Source organism: Martes martes (genome assembly GCF_963455335.1).
Source record: "Martes martes genome assembly, chromosome: 9".
Lineage (NCBI taxonomy): Eukaryota > Metazoa > Chordata > Mammalia > Carnivora > Mustelidae > Martes > Martes martes.
Window position 1 is genome coordinate 137,037,045 of NC_137896.1, and position 23,698 is coordinate 137,060,742.

Below are 23,698 nucleotides of genomic sequence, written 5' to 3' on the forward strand. Positions count from 1 at the left end.
TGCTAAAAAATGACCACATAGACAAAATTGTTATGAGGTGCCATGACAAGACTCGTGTTACCAATCCCCACAGAAGAGCTCTGACCTCTTTCAATGGAAGGGGAGAAAAGCTGATAAAGATCAGGGAGTTCTCATAGGGCTTCTCATAGGGCTTCTCATAGGGCTTCTCATAGGGCTTTTCCAAGTCCCTGGAAGCTGGCTAGACATTGACACATTCTCCCTGCACACCATCATAACTCAGGAATTCTAGGGAGCACATAGTTAGAAATACTTTAAAAATATTCTTGGAAAACATCTGGTTGAAAAGGCATAAATGTGGCCGCAATACAGATCTACAATGATATCAATTTACATGTCTCTCTTTGTGTTTTCTTCCATACCATACAACTTCATCGTGCACCTGCTTAACCAATTAGAGATTGGGAGAAAGTGGGGCTCATTATTACTTGATATTTAATAGAATGATTTTTGGCTCCATAAATTGTTGAAAGCATAGATAATGCACTCTAACATTTATGGGATCTTACCCACTCTCCTGCTAACCCAAGCCCAATACTACATAAAACATATGGGTCAGTGTTACACTACTACAGTCAGATTTTTTTTAAGGAAATCCAGACAAAGTTGGATTCTTTCAAATAAAATTGTTAGTAACATCATATTGAATCTTTAAGTGCATTAATTTTTCATTGATAAATGGAGCCCATTATTAGCGGATAGGCTCCCCTCTTTACTCTGCAAACCACACAGAGTTTTACTCAGATCAGTGAGAGCATTTGCCCAGAATTGTATGTCTTCTGACATTTATTTCACAGGACTTGTGAGGGTGGCTAAGCTGTCCACCGATCAGCTTAAAAAATTCTAAGGACAGCCACTGCAATCCTCCACCATTGAAACAGAAAAAAATTTTTAGGCCAAACAGAGCCGATCTGATGGTTTTCTTTTTACCCTTTGAGGCAAGAAAATGACCCCAGGGCAGCAGCAGGCATGTCCTCTGCCCGCTGAGAGCCAGTTCCGTGGCATCTCCGGGCTGCACCTGGCATCGGGCCAGCCTAACTCTCAGACTCCACAGGACTTTGCATTAGGAGACCTCTCCTCTCTTTGGAAATAAAAAACAAAGAAGATTACAATGGGAATGGCAACAAAGAGATCCCTGCTCCAAGGTTTGGCAGAGTGAACTCAGCCCAGGCTTCCTCCCAGCCAGCTGTCAAACACAGCATCTTCTCTGCACCGTTAGCTCACTACACCATGGAAACACAAAGGTGAACGATAGTCTTGTCAGACACAGGTTGGAATGACATGTAATTAGGAAGAAATATGAGGCCTGACTCTGTCAAGAAAGACCAAGCTCCCTGAAAAGCCAGATGACAAGAGCCCAAGGAGAGGATTTCTGGGAGTGGAGCCCGAGAAGGGTGAGCGGCAGCCCCTGCTCCCTCCTCGTGCCCAGAGGTGAAGGTCAAGGTCAGTGAGGGCTCCGCCATCACAGGTGGACCGTCAGCCTGCCTTTCATCCTGTAGGAAAGCAGGAGGCACTGACCTCACTGAGAATAAATGCAACTTTGTTGTTTTCAGTTAAAAACAAGTGTAATCTCCATGAAAAAGTGTTCAACATCATTCGGCATCAGGGAAGCACGATCAAAATGATAGTGAGATGCCACCTCACACCGGTCAGAATGGCTAAAATTAACAAGTCAGGAAATGACAGATGCTGGCGAGGATGTGGAGAAAGGGGAGCCTCCTACACTGCTGGTGGGAACGCAAGCTGGTGCAGCCACTCTGGGAAACAGCATGGAGGTTCCTCAAAAAGTTGAAAATAGAGCTACCCTACGACCCAGCAATTGCACTACTGGGTATTAACCCTAAAGATACAAATGCAGTGATCCGAAGGGGAACATACACCCAATGTTTATAGCGGCAATGTCCACAATAGCCAATCTATGGAAAGAGCCCAGATGTCCATCAACAGATGAATGGATAAAGAAGATGTGGTATATATACACAATGGAATACTATGCAGCCATCAAAAGAAATGAAATCTTGCCCTTTGCGATGACATAGAAGGAACTAGAGGGTATTATGCTGAGCGGAATAGGTCATTCAGAGAAGGACAACTATCATATTATCTCACTGATATGAGGAATTTGAGAAACAAGACAGAGTCACCGGGGAAGGGAAGGAAAAATGAAACAAAATGAAACCAGAGAGGGAGACAAACCGTAAGAAACTCTTAATCTCAGGAAACAAACTGAGGGTTGCTGGAAGGGAGGGGGTGGGAGGGACGGGGTGGTGGGGTGATGGACATTGGGGAGGGGATGTGCTTTGGTGAGAGCTGTGAATTGTGTAAGACTGATGAATCACAGACCTGAAGCAAATAATACATTATATACTTTTTTTTTGTAAGTGTAATCTCAAAGACTTGGAACAGCCCCATGGTTTTGGGTATCAATTATGCACACCTGGATTGTTCCACATAAATCACCCATTTGTGTGGATGAGCAGCAAAATTAAAACAAACAAGTACACTGAGGCTCGTTTCAGACTTCAGTTGGGCAAGACGGGCCATACAGCCGGGGGTGCAGGGACCCAAATCCCTGTCTTCTGGCTTCAGGTCGTGCCTACTGCGTTTCCAATCCAGACGCGGTTGTCGGCCACCCTCTTCACCACAGTCCCTGCGGGGTCGGCCACGAGCAATGACTTGACTTCAGGACAACCGAGCAAAGGATCTCTCCAGTACTTGCATCAGGCACAAGGGGCTGGCGGATTCCTGTTGGCGAGAACTGATGCTTTTGGAGGAGCCACGACGTTTTCTGGAATGTGGCCTCTGCCCACGGGACTCTGACCTCATGAACATCAAAACACAAGCAAAGTCGTGGCCCTCTGGGTTCATCTCAGCACACTGGGCTTTCTTCGTAGCTGAGCCGTCCAGGCGTTAAGACATGAGCAGCACAAGAGAGCCCCTTAGTGAGCGTCAGAGATGCTGCAAAGAGAGACAGGAAGGGAGCGGACGGGCAAGCACACAAGAACGACATACTTCCAACCACTACTGGCAGTTCATCAGTGAGCAAATTAGTTCCAAATCTTTTCATTAGAAAACTGGAAACGTACGAAGAGGGGCTCGTAGCCCGGATTTCTATTTGGACGTCCATCTGTCTTTCTGACCTGACATTTCTAAGGTCTAGAGTGATGAACTGTTTTTATTTCATGGTGATGTTTTAGAATATAAGCAACAACAGAGGCCGCTTGGCCCCCAACGAGGAGCTCCTTCTGGCCTCATGCTTGCCGCAGTGACCAGTAGCGTTGGCGGACACGTCCTCTGAAGCTCACCACAGCGACTCGGCCTCGGAGCCTTCCATACTCTCATAGCCGGGAGAGCTGTCACTCCCAGTTGCACCGAGGAAATCCCTGGGCGCCGTTCTGGTGAGTGATTTCCTCTAGAAACCGAATTTTCTTGCCCTGCCTCTCTAGCCCCGCCTGCAAGCACTGTACCAAGGTGGGAAAGGTTAGACTGGAACAGAGGGTTTCCTGTCTCCTGCCCAGCCTCGATGCAGATCTTTCCAGCAAGCGGTTTCTGAGAAACTCCTCCAGACCTGGTGGCCGGCCAGAAGCCACTGGCTCCTTCTGCCCCCCAGGTCATCCTGCGCACTAACGATCCATGCCACCGGTTGTCTAACGGCGGGTTCAAACTGTCAGAATTAACCATTGGAGGAGCTAAAGCAGATTGAAACAAAACTAGAATTAAAATTGGAATGAACCCACATTCTTGTGAGCAGTGGGGTAGGTAGGTCCAGGCCGAGGACACGTACACAGAAGATGGACAGGACAGAGCACATGGAGGCCTGACCTGCAGGGTGAGCCATGGGTTGCCGGTCTCTCTGCCGGTCACCCTTCCGCCCTGTGTCCCCAAGGGAGTGCCACGAAGGCTTGAGAGGGCCCACCGGGGGGCCACTCCAGAGCGGGGACCAGAGCCATGCAAGTATTTAGGTCACTGACTTGCCCCCTCCTTCCTCTCAGAGAGCACGAGGGGGCCAGTCCTGCCCTGGGCACCGAGCCCAATGCCCCTTCCCTTGCTGATTTAACATCCTGATTCGTGCTGCTTGTAGATGAGTGCGGCCATTTCACTGCAGGGGGCTGAGGAAAGTTCTGCAACATAAATAATTTCCAGGGCCCTTAAATTGGTGTCTGTGGTGGTCTAGGTCTATCAGGAGGGAAGCATTGGTCGGATTCTGGACAGAGCATCCCTGAAGCATCATTGTAATTCTTTACGCAGACACCAAACACCAGCTCTACGGAATACTTTCACTTTTATAAACATTTCATTAAATTTTGCCTGAAATACTTTTCCACTTTATGTATTCAGCTTTATTAAAATAATCTTATTTAGTCTTTTTATGTACACCAATTATTATTTCTATATTGCCTTTTAATTTTAATAATTCTGAATATTTTACCAAAAAAGAACTCAAAAACATGATGAAAAATACACCTACTTTAACTTTCATTTACCTAAATTTATATTGTATTGGTAACATGTTGAGATTTTATGTTCTGCAACTGCACTTTCCTTTCTGATCTTTTAGATCAGGGGTTGGTGGATTTTTTTCTATAAAAGCCCCATGCGGCAACAAGCAAAAGACTTGAAAATGGGACCTAGTGGCAGAGAAGAAATAGTAACAGAAAACATTCACAGAGGCGGCCTGTGAAAAATTGTAACAACCATAAAGATGAGCACATAAACGTCTTGTCAAACATAACCCACAGAAAATTTGCAAACAGAAATCACTAGTTTATTTTATGAAAATTTAATTACTGATCAAAACAGCAAATATGAGCAAGAAAATTATTGTAAATCAAATCCACAACTTGAACAATTTGCTATTTTGCCAACTTCGATCATAAAAAATATAACTTCACATATATTTTGATTTTGTTTCTATAAATGAATATTGATTATGAACAAATATGAAGATTTTTTTTGTTGCAACCATTTATAGTTTGTTCATAATTTTTAAATGTTAACAAACTGAGTGCCTGGGGCGCTCAGTTGAATAAGATGCCAGCTCTTGATTTTGGCTCAGGTCATGATCTCAGGGTCCTGGGATGGAGCTCCACGTCGAGCTCTGGGCTCAACAGGAGTCTGCTTGAGATTCTCTCTCTCCCTCTCCTTCTGTCCCTCCCCCGCCAAAATAAATAAATAAACATTTTAAAATGAAATGAAATAAACGTTTAAAAAGCCATAGTGCATGGGTCTCCATTAATCACAGGGATTGCTCCTGTCAGGGCAAGCCCAAATAAACACACAGGAGGCACTGTTTTCTGGACAAATATGAAAGAGTCCTACATGTCCCCATCAGGGGTTTTGATCATGGAAATCCCAGATCAGAACGTGTATCCCTCCCCCACCCCCACCTGCATCTCCAGCCCAAGTTCCCCAGGCTAATATGCAATCATACCCACACTTTCTCCAGGACGTACTCCGTCCCCCCAACTTCCCAGCACAATCCTACCCAAAGTCTCCACTCCAGTGCACCAGCCACCATTGAGAATCGTGCCACCTGGAAGGGCTGCACCAGCCCACCACACCTGTCTCCATGCTGAGGTCACATCAGCCCCCTGGATGGAGCCTTTCCTGACTACCCATGACAGTCTCTCTTCTGTCGTCCTGGATGGCACGTGTTCTCTGCACCCCAGGAGGAAGGTGGCCTTGATGTTATGTTAGCAGTGATGATGCCTTACGTCCCAACCACTGTCTGACTCCAGTAACACCTGACATTTGTTGAGCATCACTATGTATCAGGTACTGTTGAGTACTTGACGTTCACTCTCCAAGTGGTGTCAACTGAGCTGAATTGACAACTTTCCCTCCTCCTGATGCTGCAGGTCCTGAAATTCCTGCCACATCCCACGTTTTCTTGCTGGTCAAGTTCCTATCTTATGCAAACCCACATACCCCACAGCATTTCATGAACTGTTCAGAGCAGAGGAGTCATGCAACAAAAACTTGGTATTGTTGCTGCAGATGTCAAAGAAAAAAAAATCATTATCTAATGATATCTTTAAGTAATTATGCAGAAACTATAGCTTACATGCATATATGTCTTTCATAAAAATAAACTCCTAGCTTAGTCTTACCCGAATCTATACCACACATAGAAAATATTTGGTTTTTTTTTCACATCCCAAATATGGCAAGTCAAGGCAAGATTTCTTTAAATGGTTGGAAAGATGACCAAGAAAAATTATTTCACCCAAAATAAAATGAGCCCTTCTCTGACAAATTCATTAGAATCCTAGAAGGCATACCATAAAGTTAACTAATGGCATATAAATGTTATGCTAGCTTTTTTCAGTATCAGTATAAATGGATGAGATCTACAAAGAAAGAACCTACATCTAGTTGCTGTTTCTTGTTGACTGCTGGGCTAGCTCTGGTAAAAGAAGAATGAGAACTCCATGTGACTGTACAAATTTTTTATGACTCTTTATTATTTTGTGTAAGATCTGTTTTATCTTTTAAAAAAATGAAGAGGGGGGTGCCTGGGTGGCTCAGTCAGGTAAGCGTCTGACTCTTGGTGTCCGCTCAGGTCATGATCTCACAGGTCCTGAGATAGAGCCCCGCATCAGACTTCCCACTCGAAGTCAGAATCTGCTTAACATTCTCTCTCTCCCTCTCCTTCTGCCCCTCTCCCCCACTAGTGTGTGCTCTCTCTCAAACAAATAATCTTTTTAAAAAATACAGATCTGTCTTTATCACAGAAACATGCGAACTACACTCTCGGAGTAAAAAGATACTTGGAGAGAAATAATTATTTTTAGATAACTAATCCAAATGTTTAGTTTGACCCACATTCACGGTTTTGAGAAAATAGTTCCAGGAACCCATGGAACTTTGGAAGATTAATAGAGGAAGCCACATTTCCATTAAGCCCATTTGTCTCTGCAGCGGCGGGCTGGCACCTGCTCACCCAGAGTCACAGAAGTTGATTACACACGGCTCTTCCCCACAGTGCCGCTCGTGGTGTCACCTTGACAGCTGGAGATCAGCTGCGGTGGGAACAGTCACACCTCAGAAGCGACAGATGCTTACAGGAAGGGCTTTCCCCGCCCCATCCCAGGAAGCCAATTGTTCAGCATTTACCAGCACACCACTGCCTCTTAGCTAAGACATTTTCCTCCAGAATATTCTTGGTGGGCATATAGGAAGAGGAGAAGAAATAATGTAACTATTTCGAAAATGTAATCGCAGATGTTGGTGGAAGTGTCCGAACTTCTAGTTTTAAGATGAGTGAGTGCTAAAAAGCTGATGTCTAGGATGGTGATTATAGTTAAAGATACTGTTTCATTGACTTCAACTTTGCTTAGACTGTAGATCTTAAGTGTTCTCACCTCAAAAAAAAAAAAAAAAGGTTAAAAAAGGTAATTATGTGATACAATGGAAGTATTAACTAAAGCTACGGTGGTAATCATGTTGCAACATGTAATGTATCAAAACAACACATTGTACACCTTATATTCAAACTATGTTATGTATCAACTGCATCAGGATAAGGCTGGAAAAAATGTTAAGAAGGAAGGGAGGGAGGGAGGGAGGAAGGAAAGAAGGAAGGGAGGAAGGAGGGAGAGAGAGAAGAAGGGAGGAGGGAAAGAAAGGGAGAGAGGGAGGAAGGGAGGAAGTAGAGAAAGAAAGGGGAAGGAAGGAAGGTAGGAAGTGCCTGGCTGGCACAGTCGGTTAAGCACCCGCCTTCTGCTGGGTCATGATCTCGGGGTCCTGGGACAGAGTCCTGTGTTGAGCTCCCTGCTCAGCGGGGAGTCTGCTTCTCCCTTTCCTTCTGCCCCTCCCCCAGTGTTCTCTCTCTAAAGTAAATAAATAAAAATCTTTTAAAAAGGAAAGAAAGAACTCCTTTTAAGAAAGGAATATAAAAGGAATTATCATGAAAACGTTTTTAGGAGGATAGTGAGGAGTCAGTGACTCGGAGCTAATAAATGCGGTATCTGATTTTGAGAATTACGAAGTTGGTCTCCCATACTTCCCATTTCCTTATGTTTTCTACCAGTCTCTGTACTAAAGCTCTAATGGTAGCATAAAAAGTATAAGTGGTTTTGGTCTTAAAATTGTTCCAAAAAAATTAAAACATTCCAAACGTTAGTGTTTCATGACAAGTTCTAAGTTTTCGTTGGACAGATTTTTTTAAAAATAGAAATAAAAGAAGTTGTGACATCTAAGAACTGCAGTTTGTGGACCCAGCTCACCAGCACCTGTGCCCCTAGGAGGCAGGAACTCCCTGGCCTTTCTCCCATGACAACCTGGAATTTGCCTTTATGCAGAATGCCAGAAATAGGTCAAAATATGTCACTGTGAAAAATAAGAAAAAATTTAAACTCCCCGATTCTCAAATTTTTAAAAATTTTGACTATCCTGTGTGTGCTTCCCTCTGCACCCCAGAAAAGAAGTCAGCTTAATTAGCTTGTAAACTTGTTTTCCTACCAAAAGGTGTGACAGGGAAACTTTATTCAAACTAATGTGTGTGAGTGTTACAGGTGCACCATGCCAAAGACATACCACATCTAACATCTCTTCTAAAATTCTCTGAGTAGCCCATTCTAAACCTCAAAGTTCACATTCGGTTCTGTTCTATGTGCTTTATTCCAGCATTTGAAATAAGAATCAGGAGCTGAGGAGCAAACAGAGCATCAAATGAGTCCGTGATGGGCAGTCAATGCCGGGTTTGCACTGAATTTTCTTTCAGTCACTCAGCTGAGTCACCAATGGTGAGTTATTCCACATGGGCCTTGTGAATAATAAGCAGAGATCCTGCTCAAAAGCAACCATATAGCCAAGAAGCATTTCTAGGCACAACTTGTGTCCCCCTCTTCCAAAATGAATTTTCACATCACTAACACTTCATTAAAGGATAAGGTGTATCCTTGGCCAGCCTCAGAAGAACTGTAGGAAACGGCCGGGGAGCCAAATAAGGGGAGCTGCCTGTTTCAGAATGAACAAAGACATAACACTTCTCTGTCCCACCTGGACGTATCCAAGACCCAAAAGCAAGCCCAGCAGGCTCCCAGCTGGGACTAGCCTGCACAGTCTGTGCTCCAAACTCGTGCATTTTCAGCAGATGAGAGCCCCCAGCGTTCACCCGTGGTTTTCAACACTCTTGATTTGTACGTTCATGTGATGTTTTGTTATCTTGTTTCTAGTCTACAATAGATTGAAGGTAGTCAATTACAGTGGGGAAGAGGAAGTGTTTAGACAAATTCAGTGGGGTAGTGAGAAGCGCTCACTGCAGGGCAGAGCCAGAAAGAGAAGGACAGAAACAGCAGGACACCAAAGACCTATCAAGGTCTTCATCCTATGCACCATCACACAGCAATCTGTTTTCATAATGCTCATCCTGACTCATTGAGACAATTACGTTGAGTGAGTATGCATGATGCCCTTTCATACAGATTTACCCCCCAAGATGTGCACACAGTGTGCGAGCCCTCTGCAACCACAGTTCAGTGAGTAGCCACACCTCTATCCCCGTCCCTGCAAGGAACCCACTGCCAGAGTCACTAAAATCCTGCCCCGCTCACTTGTAAGATGCCCCAAGTCAAGTGGAGGCATATACAACACCTTTCCGTCCCTTCCGTCTCCCCTTCATACACCTTCAGAAGAAAACTAGCCCACTTGCCCTGGAAGAACGAGAACCCAACAGTCTACAACTGTTTACCACCACTGGGCAAAATCTCTCAGCTCACTTTCCAAGTATTTCTCTACAAAAATTATTAAGTCTACCCAAAATTTCCCTTCCAAAGGGACAAAAAGACAAAAGAATGTTCCCTGATATTGAGAAATTATGGCAAGAAACAAATCCCCTCAAAACTACAAAACTAATGGTAAAACCCAGGACATCTATTTCAAGCCAAGAGGTAGTAACAGGAACTAGACTCGTTCTCTTTGTTTAAACAACTAGAAAACCAGACAAAGTATGTGATTTTTCTGACACTGGGCAGCCAGCACCACTGTGGTCCTTGAAGAAGGGAAATCAACATGGGGAACACAGTCTCTGGGCTTTCTGCCTGGAGACAATTTCCAGGCCACAGAGCAGACAAGCCAGGAGAACTCAACCAGACCCAGGGGGTGGGGCAGCAGTGGGGGCAGAGTAGCAGAGAGGAGGGGGCTGCCCACAGAGCAAGCTCCAAGACCAGCAGACTCCTCTGACGAAAAAGTGACCTGTACATCCAGAAGAAATAACTACCCGAGAAAAGACCCACCATGAAGAAACAGATAAGACAATCCCCAAAGCCCACCTCAACTGGAAATAGTTGATGTTCCTGCCAGGCATGCGGACTTGGGATGTCAGGTAGCCTCCTCCTTCCCCATGATCTGGAAGAACGAGGCAGGTGTATGCCTGCTGTGCTGGGATCTTCCTCGCAGGCTGCCATGCTCAGAACCCTGCCACTCTAGACCAAGCCTGCTCAACAAAGGATGTGAAAGGAACCCAAAAGTCTGTCCCATGAGCTATGAGGTGGTCTGACTGGAGTCCAGCCGGGGTACCCCAAACCAAATAGAAACTGGCCAAGATATCAGATCTTCTCCCTTTGCATTAGGTCAAATGATGGGTTTTGTAAATTAATCTGGCTCATTCTGAGCTTTCTTGTTCATGTACGAAATGTGAAGCAACAGCTGTTAATGTGCTCAATCCGGAAGAATACTGCAGAGTCAGATCATGCCGGTTTCACACCGTGTCACCAGATCCTGGAAATGGAGTATCAGTTTAACTGACTCCAATGATGATTCAGTTTTTCATCCAAAGTCATAAAATAAATGTTTTGCAATTCTATTCTGTTGAAGATGAGCGCACCTGACATTACTGTGAATGCTATTGTGGATTCAGTTAAAAATTTTAACATACGTCAAAATAATGGGTTTTGTGGGGATCACATGAGTCCACATTGAAGTGGACCACTGTGTGGTGGTTCAGTAATATTCTTGCGATACTGACGACTTACGAAGCCGAGTGGTACTCGGAATGGCTGTGCTTGTGATATCCCACCAACCAGCCATCATTGTCAACATTGGTATTTTTATATATCAAAGAGCATGTGAACTACAGTGTTTTTGTGATAATTTTGTTAAACAAAAAACAGCCTCTACAGGCCAATAGGACCTTTTCTCTCTGCTTCTTGTCGTCCAACATTGCAGAAATGCTTGTGCTTTGAAGAACATCTTCGTACATCAAACTAAGGGTTCTACACTGGATTAAATATTTCTTATGCTTGTTTGAATTTTTGTTGTTGTTTATTCAAAATCTGTTGAAAGCTTTGACCAGATTATTCAACCCAAAAAAAACAAATAAAACTTAATTTGGAAGTCTGGACAACTTGCAATTATTGGGGAAAAGCTTGAAAACAGGACTCATTGACATTTATCCTTACAAAAACAAGGGAAATGCCCAACATTTTGAATGATGAGAGGTCAACTGGAGAGGAGGACTTCATTCTGAAACTCTATAATTTTGCTTAAAAATATCTCAACTTTTGGGGGAATTTGCTGATGGAACACCTATTTTTAATTGTATGAATTTATATGTTGTACCACAGTAAAACTCAAAAGCATCATGATTTTGTAGCATATAAATTTAATAAAACATCCAAAGAATCCTCAAAAGAACAACTTCTCCGATGAGATTATAAAAATAGTTGTCAATGGAATGTGCCCTAAATGGAATCAACAAAGACAATAACCACAGAAGTATTTGCTTGAAATATTTACAATTTCAATATTTTTTAAATAATATTGAGAATTTTCTATATTTAGCAAAATTTGCTCTGCATTTCCAGGTCCCTAAGCACCTCTGAGACAGTATTTTCTCAATTAAAAATCTGGTAGTAAATAGAGAAGACTCAAATTAAGGTGTCAAAGATTTCAAATTTATTAACCCAAATGTTACTTTGAAGACAATTGCTGATAATTTTATGAAAAATTAATAATAGACTATATTAAAACATACTTTTTTTGAAAAAATCAAGGAAATGGTATTAAATAAAGATAATTTTAGGATGTGATTAACACATGTGAATGTATACCAAGAATAGTCATTTTGCTCTAAGTTTAAATAATCGATATCAAAAATCTCCATTTATTTTGTTTTAATGCACATAGATATTTTGTGCTTATTTTATATAAAAACTTGTTTTGGGCACCTGGGTGGCTTAGTTGATTAAGTGGCTACCTTTGGCTCAGGTCATGATCCCAGGGTCCTGGAATCAAGTCCTGCATCAGGCTCCCTGCTCAGTGGAGAGCCCACTTCTCCCTCTCCCTCTGCCTGCTGCTCTGCCTACTTGTACTATCTCTCTGTCAAATAAATAAATAAAATCTAAAAAAAAATCCATTTTTAAAAAACTTGTTTTCAGAACAGTTTTTCTAATATAACTATCTTCAGATGCACCAATGTGATCAAATTAATTTGGAGTTAATAAATCTCTCTCCCCCTGTCTCTGTCTCTTTGTATGTATGTCAGTGTGTATATGTCTCGTTCTATGTATGTGGGTCTTTCTCTATCCTCTCTATCCTCCTTCCCTCTTTCTCCACCTCCCTTTATGCACATATGCATATACTAAATTATCTTTAATACTTTTTGCTATTTAAAATATCCTGGTTCAGAGACACCTGGGTGGCTCAGTTGGTTTAAGCATCTGCCTTCAGATCAGGTCTGGATCCCAGTGTTCTGGGATAGAGCACCGCGTCATCAGGCTCTTTGCTCAGCGGAGAACGTGCTTCTCCCTCTCCCTCTGCCTGCTGCTCCCCCTGCTTGTCCTCTCTCTGTGTGTGTCAAATATATATATATATCCTGGTTCAGATAATAGATTATATGATCATCCTAATCATTGGCTCAATGGAGAAACCTTCAGCTTTTCTTTCCCTCCTTCCCTTTAAGTAGAGGGAGAAAAGTGCTTGCTCCCACATCCACCCAAAGTCAAGTGAAGGAGGCTGTCATATGTAACACTCACAAAAGTTGAGGGCTTGCAAGAAAGGCAGTCTGATGTGCCATTCCCCAGTTGGGAGCCTGCATGGCAGCTGACTTGCTGATCTGCCTCTCTGTACTTACATGAACCAAAGGAGAACACAATTAAAATACGGCAGGTGCAAAACTAGGGAAGCACACACTTCTAGCATTTGCATGTCAAGAATGCATGAGAGAAGCACTTCTGAGATGGCAGAGACCATCAGAAGACCACCCCTCTATACAAGTAATGAAAATACTACCAAAGAGTGTCGAATTTAACTTTTTCAGAGCTTTTGAAATTAACCAAATGTTGCAGCTCGCCAAGGAGAATTTATTCAAGACAAATAACTGAATCCCAACAAGAACAGTAAACCTATTTCAATCTCCCTCTCCCCAGCTTAACAGTAGCCATGAAAACTAACAGTCTCATAACTGCAGTAGCCTTGAAAAATTGTAGTTTAGCATCCACTGGAGAAAGTAGAAAGGGTTTAGGACTCCCCAGAATTTCATACCCAGATATCTGTCCCTATTTGTCCTGTCCAGCAGCATTGTAAAAAGCTCTATTCTCACGGCTTTTCTCTTTTTTTCTATTGTGCTATGTTAGTCGCTGTAAAACACATCATTAGTTTTTGATACAGTGTTCCAAGATTTAACATGACTCTCAGCTCACTCTGTACAAACAGCCCTATCCCCAGGGGCATTTCTCGAAAACAATCAGTGGCAATTGTTTAATATCATGGCTGCTTGAAGTGCAACATTAGTTAGGGCTGACCAAAAATTCTTACTTCTTAAGTTTTAGTTTAAAGGAAAAACTAAGGAATGAGATGTCAATACAGATCTTTACAAAGTTCTGACATATTCCTGAGAGGCTAAAGGCCACAAACACAGGCAGAGCTGTGTGCATACCCAGGAAAAACCTGAGAAGGCCCTGAACTCTCACCTATAGCTGATCTTAAGACAGCACAAGCAAGAAGTAAAGGCAAAGGCAGCCATCCCCTGCTGGAATACTGGAGGGTCCCCAGCATACATATAGAGCCCAGGAAAGGTTGGAGACTTTCTGAGTTGAGTTGTTTTAGAAAAACTCTGCCAATCAGTACCTGAACACTAAACTCAACAAACTCCAAGTCAGATAGAGATCTGCAGCTAGATACATCAAAATCAAACTATCCAAAGACAAAGACAGAATCTTTAAAACAGAAAAAAAATAAAATTTAAAAAAAAAAAAACTTCTCACATGCAAATGATCCATAATAGAACTAATACCAATACTGCTAAGAACTACGGTAAAGATAGAAGCCCAGAGAGAATCACCACTGGGACAGCAGTCATGAGAACAGTCATCACTGGAACAAAAAGAACAAATATCTGAGAAATGAGAAGAACTCCAGCCCCTCAACAATGATCCTTTGGGATGATGTGTGCCCTTCCCACAACTTTTTCAGGGGAAGCCAGTCACAATTTTCCCAGTCTTGAGTAATTTAACTGAGCTAGCTACTTCCATGGTAGCAGAAATTATTTCTTTTGCTGTATCTTTCTCCATAAAGGAGAAATAAGCTCCCACTGTAGCTCTTCCTTCTGGTTTCCAGTACAAAGTTCAGAAGGTTCCAGAGATATTTGCAAATTCTCCTCTTTTGCTTACATTCTCACTTTTTCTCATGTGCCCCATTAGGTTCTGACACTGCCAAATCAGGGTGCTCTCTTTGGTTCCCTTCCTTTTGAACCAATATTTGTCTTTTGACATTCTTCCATAATTTAGGTCTTGAGGGAACTCTCACAATGAAAGGTATAAAATTGGTAAATTTCTATTTTTTTTAATTTTTTATTTCTTATTAACATATAATGTATTATTAGCCCCTAGGTACAGGTCTGTGAAGTCAGGTTTACACACTTCACAGCACTCACCATAGAATACCCTCTCCGATGTCCATAACCCCACCACCCTCTCCCTAACCCCCTCCCCCCAGCAACCCTCAGTTTGTTTTGTGAGATTAAGAGTCTCTTATGGTTTGCCTCCCTCCTGATCCCATCTTGTTTCACTTTTTCCTTCCCTACCCCCTAAACCCCCCACTTTGCCTCTCAAATTCTTCATATCAGGGAGATCACATGATAATTGTCTTTCTCTGATTAACTTATTTCGCTCAGCATAATACCCTCTAGTTCCATCCAAGTCATTGCAAATGTCAAGATTTCATTCCTTTTGATGACTGCATAGCATTCCATTGTGCATATATACCACACCTTCTTGATCCATTCATCTGTTGATGGGCATCTAGGCTCTTTCCATAGTTTGCCTATTGTGGATATTGCTGCTGTAAACATTCAGGTACACGTGTCCCTTCGGATCACTATGTTTGTATCTTTAGGGTAAATACCCAGTAGTGTGATTGCTGGGTCATAGGGTAGTTCTATTTTCCACTTTTTGAGGAACCTCCATGCTGTTTTCCAGAGTGGCTGCACCAGCTTGCATTCCCACCAATAGTGTAGGAGGGTTCCCCTTTCTCCGCATCCTCACCAGCATCTGTCATTTCCTGACTTGTTAATTTTAGCCTTTCTGACTGGTGTGAGGTGGTTTCTCACTGTGGTTTTGATTTGTATTTCCCCGATGCCAAGTGATGTAGAGCACTTTTTCATGTGTCTGTTGGCCATCTGGATGTCTTCTTTGCAGAAATGTCTTTTTGTGTCCTCTGCCCATTTCTTGATTGAATTCTTTGTTCTTTGGGTGTTGAGTTTGATAAGTTCTTTATAGATTTTGGCTAGTAGTCCTTTATCTGATATGTCCTTTGCAAATATCTTCTCCCATTCTGTCAATTGTCTTTTGGTTTTGATGACTGTTTCCTTTGCTGTGCGAAAGCTTTTGATCTTGATGAAGTCCCAATAGTTCATTTTTGCCCTTGCTTCCCTTGCCTTTGGCCATGTTCCTAGGAAGAAGTTGCTGTGGCTGAGGTCAAAGAGGTTGCTGCCTGTGTTCTCCTCAAGGATTTTGATAGATTCCTTTCTCACATTGAGGTCCTTCATCCATTTTGAGTCTATTTTCATGTGTAGTGTAAGGAAATGGTCCAGTTTCATTCTTCTGCATGTGGCTTGTCCAATTTTCCCATCACCATTTGTTGAAGAGACTGTCATTTTTCCATTGGACATTCTTTCTTGCTTTGTTGCAGATTAGTTGACCATAGAGTTGAGGGTCTGTTTCTGGGCTCTCTATTCTGTTCCCTTGATCTATGTGTCTGTTTTTGTGTCAGTACCATACTGTCTTAATGATGACAGCTTTGTAATAGAGCTTGAAGTCTGGAATTGTGATGCCACCAACTTTGGCTTTCTTTTTTAACATTCCTCTGGCTCTTTGAGGTCTTTTATGGTTCCATACAAATATTAGGATTATTTGTTCCATTTCTTTGAAAAAAATGGATGGGATTTTGATAGGGATTACATTAAACGTGTAGATTGCTTTAGGTGGCATAGGCATTTTCACAATATTTGTTCTTCTAATCCATGAGCATGGAATATTTTTCCATTTCTTTGTGTCTTCCTCAATTTCTTTCATGAGTACTTTATAGTTTTTTGAGTACAGATTCTTTGCCTCTTTGGTTAGGTTTATTCCTAGGTATCTTATGGTTTGGGGTGCAATCGTAAATGGGATTGATTCCTTAATTTTTCTTCTGTCTTGTTGTTGGTGTATAAAAATGCAACTAATTTCTGTGCACTGATTTTATATCCAGACACTTTACTGAATTCCTGTACAAGTTCTAGCAGATTTGGAGTGGAGTCTTTTGGGTTTTCCAGATAAAGTATCATATCATCTGCAAAGAGTGAGAATTTGACTTCTTTGCTGATTTGGATGCCTTTGATTTGTTTAGTAAATTTTTATTTTGCCAAAGCATTTATTATTTGAACAAATTGTGTGCCTTCTTAACTCTGTGTTGTAAAATTCCACCTGATCTATTTGCTCCCCAGTCCACCATGTAACCCACATGCTAGTATCCTGCCTGCCTGTCCCCTAGCAGCCCTTGTGTTCTCTGTACCTTCCCTTAGAGAACTAACTCTGTAAACTACCCATACAGTTTAGACCTGCTTCTCTGCCTAAAATACTGTGGCGTCTTCATTCATCTGGTAGTGCTTGAAATACTCTCTCTTACCTTCTTCTTTTCACATCTAACCCTTCATAGTCCCGAGTCTTTAGGGGAAACTGTCCAGTCACACTTATTACTGAGTCCCTATGAGCATCTTTAATGGGTTTCCTGTCTTGAGGTTCATGACTCTAGGCTGCCTTTAGGGAAATAATTCTACTTCACTCCCTTAAACTTCATCCTCTCTCTGTGTGTTCTAGTTCTTTAGGCTCCAATAATTCTTCCTGATATAATAGCAACCACTACTCCTTTTCCTAGTTTTATCTTCTCTCCTCCCTAGTCTTGTCTTTTAAGAGCAGTTTTATAACTCTCTAGCCTGGCCTCCTGTATCAAAGTATTCCTTAAGGTCGAAAAACATCATATCTCCCCTTGTAAGCCTCTCTAAGCTATTCTCTAAGATTACAAACTTTTTCCCCAAAAAAACACTGAATCTTCCAACTGAAGGAATTTACCATCCTCACTTTTCTCTGCTCCTTTTCTAATCTCAAGCCCCAACCTTGAATTTGGCACATATCAGCCCCTTTCCTAGTAAGTGTATTTTATCCTTCTGCTCTCTCTTACAGTTTCTTGTATCCCCTCTTCACTCTCCATTGCTGACTCCAGTGCATATTTCATTAAAACATATTAAAGCAACCAGAGATTCCTGCCAGCAAACCTACAACTGTGACTTCATCTGTATCAGTATCCCATTCCCTCCTGTTACAACAGAAGTAGTGACAAACGCCCAAATAGCCTTCCCTCCACATGTTCTTGCCTCCTGTCCCTGTAGTTTCTTAAAATCAGCCCATCTCACTCTCCCAATGGAATCATCCCAATAATGGCCTCCAATATTTTGAGTATCAATCATATGAAAGAAAGGGAAAGGAAAGGAAGGGGAGAGGAGGGGAGGGGAGGGGAGGGGAGGGAGAAAATTAGGAAATGTATGGAGGAAAGGGGAGGAGAAGCCAAGGAACGAGAAGGGCAGAGAAATTAAAACCTTTCCTCACCCTCCATCTCCCTGCTTTTCCTGATTCACTTCTCTGTTGCCGTTAACATGTTTGCTTCTCCCAAAGTCTAATTTTTCTTCTGTCACATCCTCTCTGTCCTTCTGAGGGAGGTGAATCTCCTTCTGAGACTCCACCTTTACTTTTATTAAACATCCTCACTCCATCATGGGTACCTTCTAGAGTCATTTACATATTTTCTATTCTTTTTTCTCTCTGTGCCTCAGTCGGGCATTTTCTGTTGATCAGTTTACCGATTTATAATCCTGTTTTCTGCTGTACTTGACATGTTATCTCCATTCATTGCTACTTTCAGATATCATATGGGTCTGTTCTAAAATTTTCTTTTGACCCCTTTTTGTAGGTTCCATGTCTTTGGTAGATGTTTCTATTCTTTTCCTTCTACATTCGTGAACATACTGATTGTTGTTATTGTAACGTTCTTCTCTGCTAACATCCGCACTCCTGTGAGATCACTATATCATCTGTGCTTTTCCTGGGTGCTTAGTCGCTCGATTTTCAGTGACAGAATCCTGTATCTTATCACACCTGATAATCTTTGAATGCAGGACACTGTGTATTTAAGACAGTGTGATTTCTCCAGGGAGGATTCCCCCTTTCTGCTGAACTTTGGTGGGGGTGATTTTTTTTTTTTAAGATTTCATTTTATTTGAGAGAGAGCAAGAGAGATTACAGAGGAAGAGGGAGAAGCAGACTCCCCACAGAGCAAGGAGCCTGATGCAGGACTCCGTTCCAGGATGATGAGATCCTGACCTGAGCCAAAGGCAGATTAACTGACTGAGCCACCCAGGTTCCTCTCCTGGGGATATTTTAATCCGTTTAGGGAGTAAGCTAAATCAGTACCAGACGGTGGTGCTCCACCACCTCTTTCTCCCACGGAAGAGAAGTTCTGTGAGCAGAGGGCTTCTGTGCATCTTGCTCATCATTTCCTCTTATGAAAGATAAACCAAAATATTCCACAGGGCACTGTAGCAGCTCAGACCAATTAGAACTTTGACTCTCATTATATTTTCAAAAAGTGGACATCCAGGAAAAATGAACTATTCATTGTTCTAAACATATAATTACAAGAAAAAAGAGTCCACAGATGACTTTCACCAACCTTGTGTAATTAAGTGATCCAATTGATTCTTTTTTTTAAAAGATTTTATTTATTTATTTGACAGACAGATCACAAGTAGGCGGAGAGGCAGGCAGAGAGAGAGAGGGAGAAGCAGGCTCCCCACTGAGCAGAAAGCCCAATGCGGGGCTCGATCCCAGGACACTGGGATCATGACCTGAGCCGAAGGCAGCGGCTTTAACCCACTGAGCCACCCAGGTGCCCCTCAATTGATTCTTGAAAATGCAACTACATTACATGTAGATAGCCTGCTGGTTGGTGGGGGCTAACATGTAGCAATAGTTCATCAAATCATTATGAAAAAGTGTAATTTTTATCAACATAGGTTTAGATCTTATTTTTTCCATTCACTTAATAATCAAATGCATTTAGCAAATCTATCAAACAGCTTAAAGGAGGAGGAAGGATCATATATTCCACATATAATCCAGATATAACTGGTAATTCACAGCTTCATCTGGAGGAAATCTTCTTGATGGTGGCAGGGGCTCTGTGTGGTGCTAAGATTTCCCATGTTTAAACTGTCCCTCCATGAAAAGAAAGACCAATACAAGAGAAAATGATTCAAAGGGGGAAGTGTCCAAAATATTCCTAATGCCCAAGCATCAGCCCAAAAAGGTAATGTGGGTGATGACTCGCCCACTGCCGACCCAGTGTGGAGTCTCAAGCACTTTGAGGAGATGCGTCCATAAAATGATGGGAGTGGGGACTTTTAGGTCCTTGCAGTTTGCAGAGACAATCATTAAACTGAAGAAAACAACAAACAAGATGCTTGGGTAGAGAGGAATGCGGGGGATATGTGTGTTAATGTCTCTGAAGGCATTTCTGCAACTCAAAAGAAAGCTATTTCTCTGCAAGTTTTTGTTAGTCAGTGTATCTGAGACAGACAAGAAATACAGACAACAGAGTCCAATCTGCTCTGCTTTCTGACTTAAATAAAAAACAAACAAAACAAGACTTACTTCTCTTAAGAATCTCTTTCCCACAAACACAGAAACACACAGTATTGCCTAATTAACAAAGAAACAAATGAGTTTTACCACATTTTAAATTTGCAAAAACATTCCTGAAAACCTTCATATGTTTCTAAGGGCTTGAGACCTTCAGCCTTTTGGGTGTGCTCCAGGGAAAGACTCCAAGCTGTGTCCCGGCTACAGCGTGTTACTGGTAGGAGGTTCTGGAGATCAACACAGCAACCCTGACAAGTCCAACCAAGAAGATCACTCCACAAGGAAACACAAGTTCATGTTCAACTTTTCATAAAAGACTAGTTTGATTTAGGGGCTCGTGGGTGGCTCAGTGGGTTAAGCATCTGATTTCTGATTTTGGCTCAGGTCATGATCTCAGAATTGTGCGATCCAGTCCTGTGTTCAGCTCTGTGTTGTGCACGGAGCCTGCTTAAGATTCTCTCTCTCCCTCTGTCCCTCCCCACTTTCTCTAGAGATATAGATATATATATATATAATCTCTAGTATATTCTCTAGATAGATTTTTTTTTCAAAAAACCAGAGGAATTTGGAATGACCTGTGCTCACATTCCTCTCATTTATTTTTCTTGGAATGGGTAATACCTTCCCATACCCATTCCAAGAAAAATAAGTGAGAGGAATGTGAGCACAGGTCATTCCAAATTCCTCTGGTTTTTCTAATGATCTTTCTGAGGCTTAATTATAAATTAATTATAAAGAACTATATTTCATTCTTTTAAATGTTTACTAAAAAGCAATACCACCAAGAAAAGGAATTAGAACACTATGGAATCCACTAGAAAGCCCTCATCTTTAGCTTTTGAGAAGACACATTGCATGGGCTTATTTCAAACCAGATGCAATTTTCTCACTGTTGACATGTCAGTATGTGAGAGGGAAGCACCATGATTGGAGGAAAACTGACGTCAAGTGATATAAAGGTAATTTTTTTAGTTCATTGGTGTCCACTCCCAGGCCATCTACAAGACATAAAAAAGCAGGTTAAAAGAGAACTTTCCAAAACTTATCTGACCACATTTTATTCCCAGATCCCAAAAGCTGGTATTCCTGTTAATTCTGGGTGTTTTTCTAGACAGAATCTGTGGCACATTGAGAATCTATAGATTTCATGAAAGCTAATCACAGAGCATCGAAAGAGCAATTTGCTCCCAGCAGGTACGGATACAGAAACAACCTTGAGAACTTATTTTGAAATTATTCCATCTTATATCTCATTAGTTCAGTAGTCGATCTAAAGAACCCCTTCCCTGAGATGCAAATCAAAACCACAATGAGGCATCACCTCACACCTGTCAGGACAGCTAAAATAAAAAACACAGGAAACAAATGTTCGTGAGAATGTGGTGAAAAAGGAACCCTCTTACACTGTTGGTGGGAAAGCAAACTGGTGCTGCCACTCCAGAGAACAGTATTTACTCGAAGAATACAAAACCACTAATTCAAAGGGATATATGCACCTCTCTATTTATAGCAGCATTATCTATATTAGCCAAGATATGGAAGCAGTCCAAGTATCCATTGACAGATGATGGATAAAGAAGATGTGGTGTATACACACACACACACACACACACACATAATGAAATATTACTCAGACATAAAAAAGAATGAAATCTTGCCATTTGCAACCACACAAATGGAATTAAAAGGTATTATGCTAAGTGGAATAAGCCAGAGAAAGACAAATACTGTACGATTTTGCTCATATGTGGAATTTAAGAAACAAAACAAATGAACAAAGGGGGAAGAAAGAGATAAGCCAAAAAACAGACACTTCACTGTAGAGAACAAGGTTACTAGAGGAGAGGTGGGTAGGAGGATGGGGGAAAGAGGTGATGGGGATTGAGATGATGAGCACTGAGTATGTGTACACCTGAAACTAATGTAACACTGTATGCTAACTATGATGGAACTAAGATTAAAAACAAAATAAAATAAAATACAGAATAAAATAAAATTAAAATGAAATGAAATAAAGATGAGCCTTTGTCCATCTTCTCCCCTTCCAACCACAAGTCCCGTCTTCAAATGTGCTAAGATGCCATGACATTGTTCGGGTCTGCATTTTTTGTTTGGTTTTGATACTTAATAACTCTCTGAAGGGAATTAAGCAGTCCATCCCCTTGACACCCAGACCCCCCTTAATCTACCCCCAAAGTGTAAACCTCATCCAGATGTGATATTTTACAGGAAACAGTATTCATGTAGCTGTTAAAATTAAATGGATCTATATTACGCCAGGGTAGTACCAGGAATTTCGGAGAGTTTATTTCATTTGATTCATACAATAATTCTGTACTAAGACAGGTTGAGTATTACAGTAATTTAGAACTAAATTTTTTAAGGAAGAAAGAAAAGAACACATGAGTTCAAGTCCTGCCCCTGCCACCTACAGCTACAGTCGCACGTGACGCGGGACCGGCCTCCAAACCCCTGTGGTGACCGTGGAACAATGCCAGCTGCACCGTCTGCCATCTCGGGATTTGATCACAGCTCCAATATTCTCATTTTATGGAAAACTAGTGATGCTCAGAAAGGACAAGTAGATGTTCAAGACCATACAGTCAACAAGGTGGCACGTGGACTGGGCCTGCTGTTCTCATTCCCAATGCACCCTCTTCACATGATGACACACACCAGGACACTGGGACAGAAGCCTCTGGCTAACAGGAGCAGGAAATGCCATCCTAAAGTTATTTTTCAAGCATCAAAATATGTACTAAGCGTGGAGCTAGATCAGAATTGATGGGCTCTCCACCAGACACTTACTAGTTAACCAAAAAAGCTAAGGTGGTTTCCATGTGATTATAGTTTCCTACTTATGGGTCATAAATGCTCTAGGCATGTCCAACAAGAAATCAAGGATCCATCATTATGGTGGAATGATAGCTTTCCTTTCTCCATCCGCAAGCCAACACTGTATAACTGACTAACAACAGTGAAGACCTTGACGATCCTAAAACCCTTGTTCTGGCAGGCAAGAAGCTCAGTTAACCATAAGGGTCAAATCCACTAATAATCATAGCAGAGAATCTGCTTGTCTTCTCTCATTTAATAACCCAAAAAAAAAAAAAAAACCACAACCAAAATGAAATAAACTAACATAGTTTAGTGCCTTCCTTCTGTCCAGGACTGTCCTAAGCACTTTATAATAAACATTATTGCTTTAAATTATTCCAACAACCTATGAATTAGGTATGATTATTAGCCCCATTTATGGATGAGTAAACTGAGGCAGAGACGTAGTTCACACGCCTAATGGAGAAGCTAAACTTGTATGATCTGACTTGAGAGTCCATTCTCTTAATCACCAAAATGTACCTTTCCATGGGTTCTACCATCAATTTCTAACATATAAGACATATGTGTGTGTCCGTGTGTCTGTGTGTGTGATGTATATGTGCTTGGATGTATATTATAACATGTATAATTATAAGATACCTTAATTCACTTTTAAATAGGAAAAATTA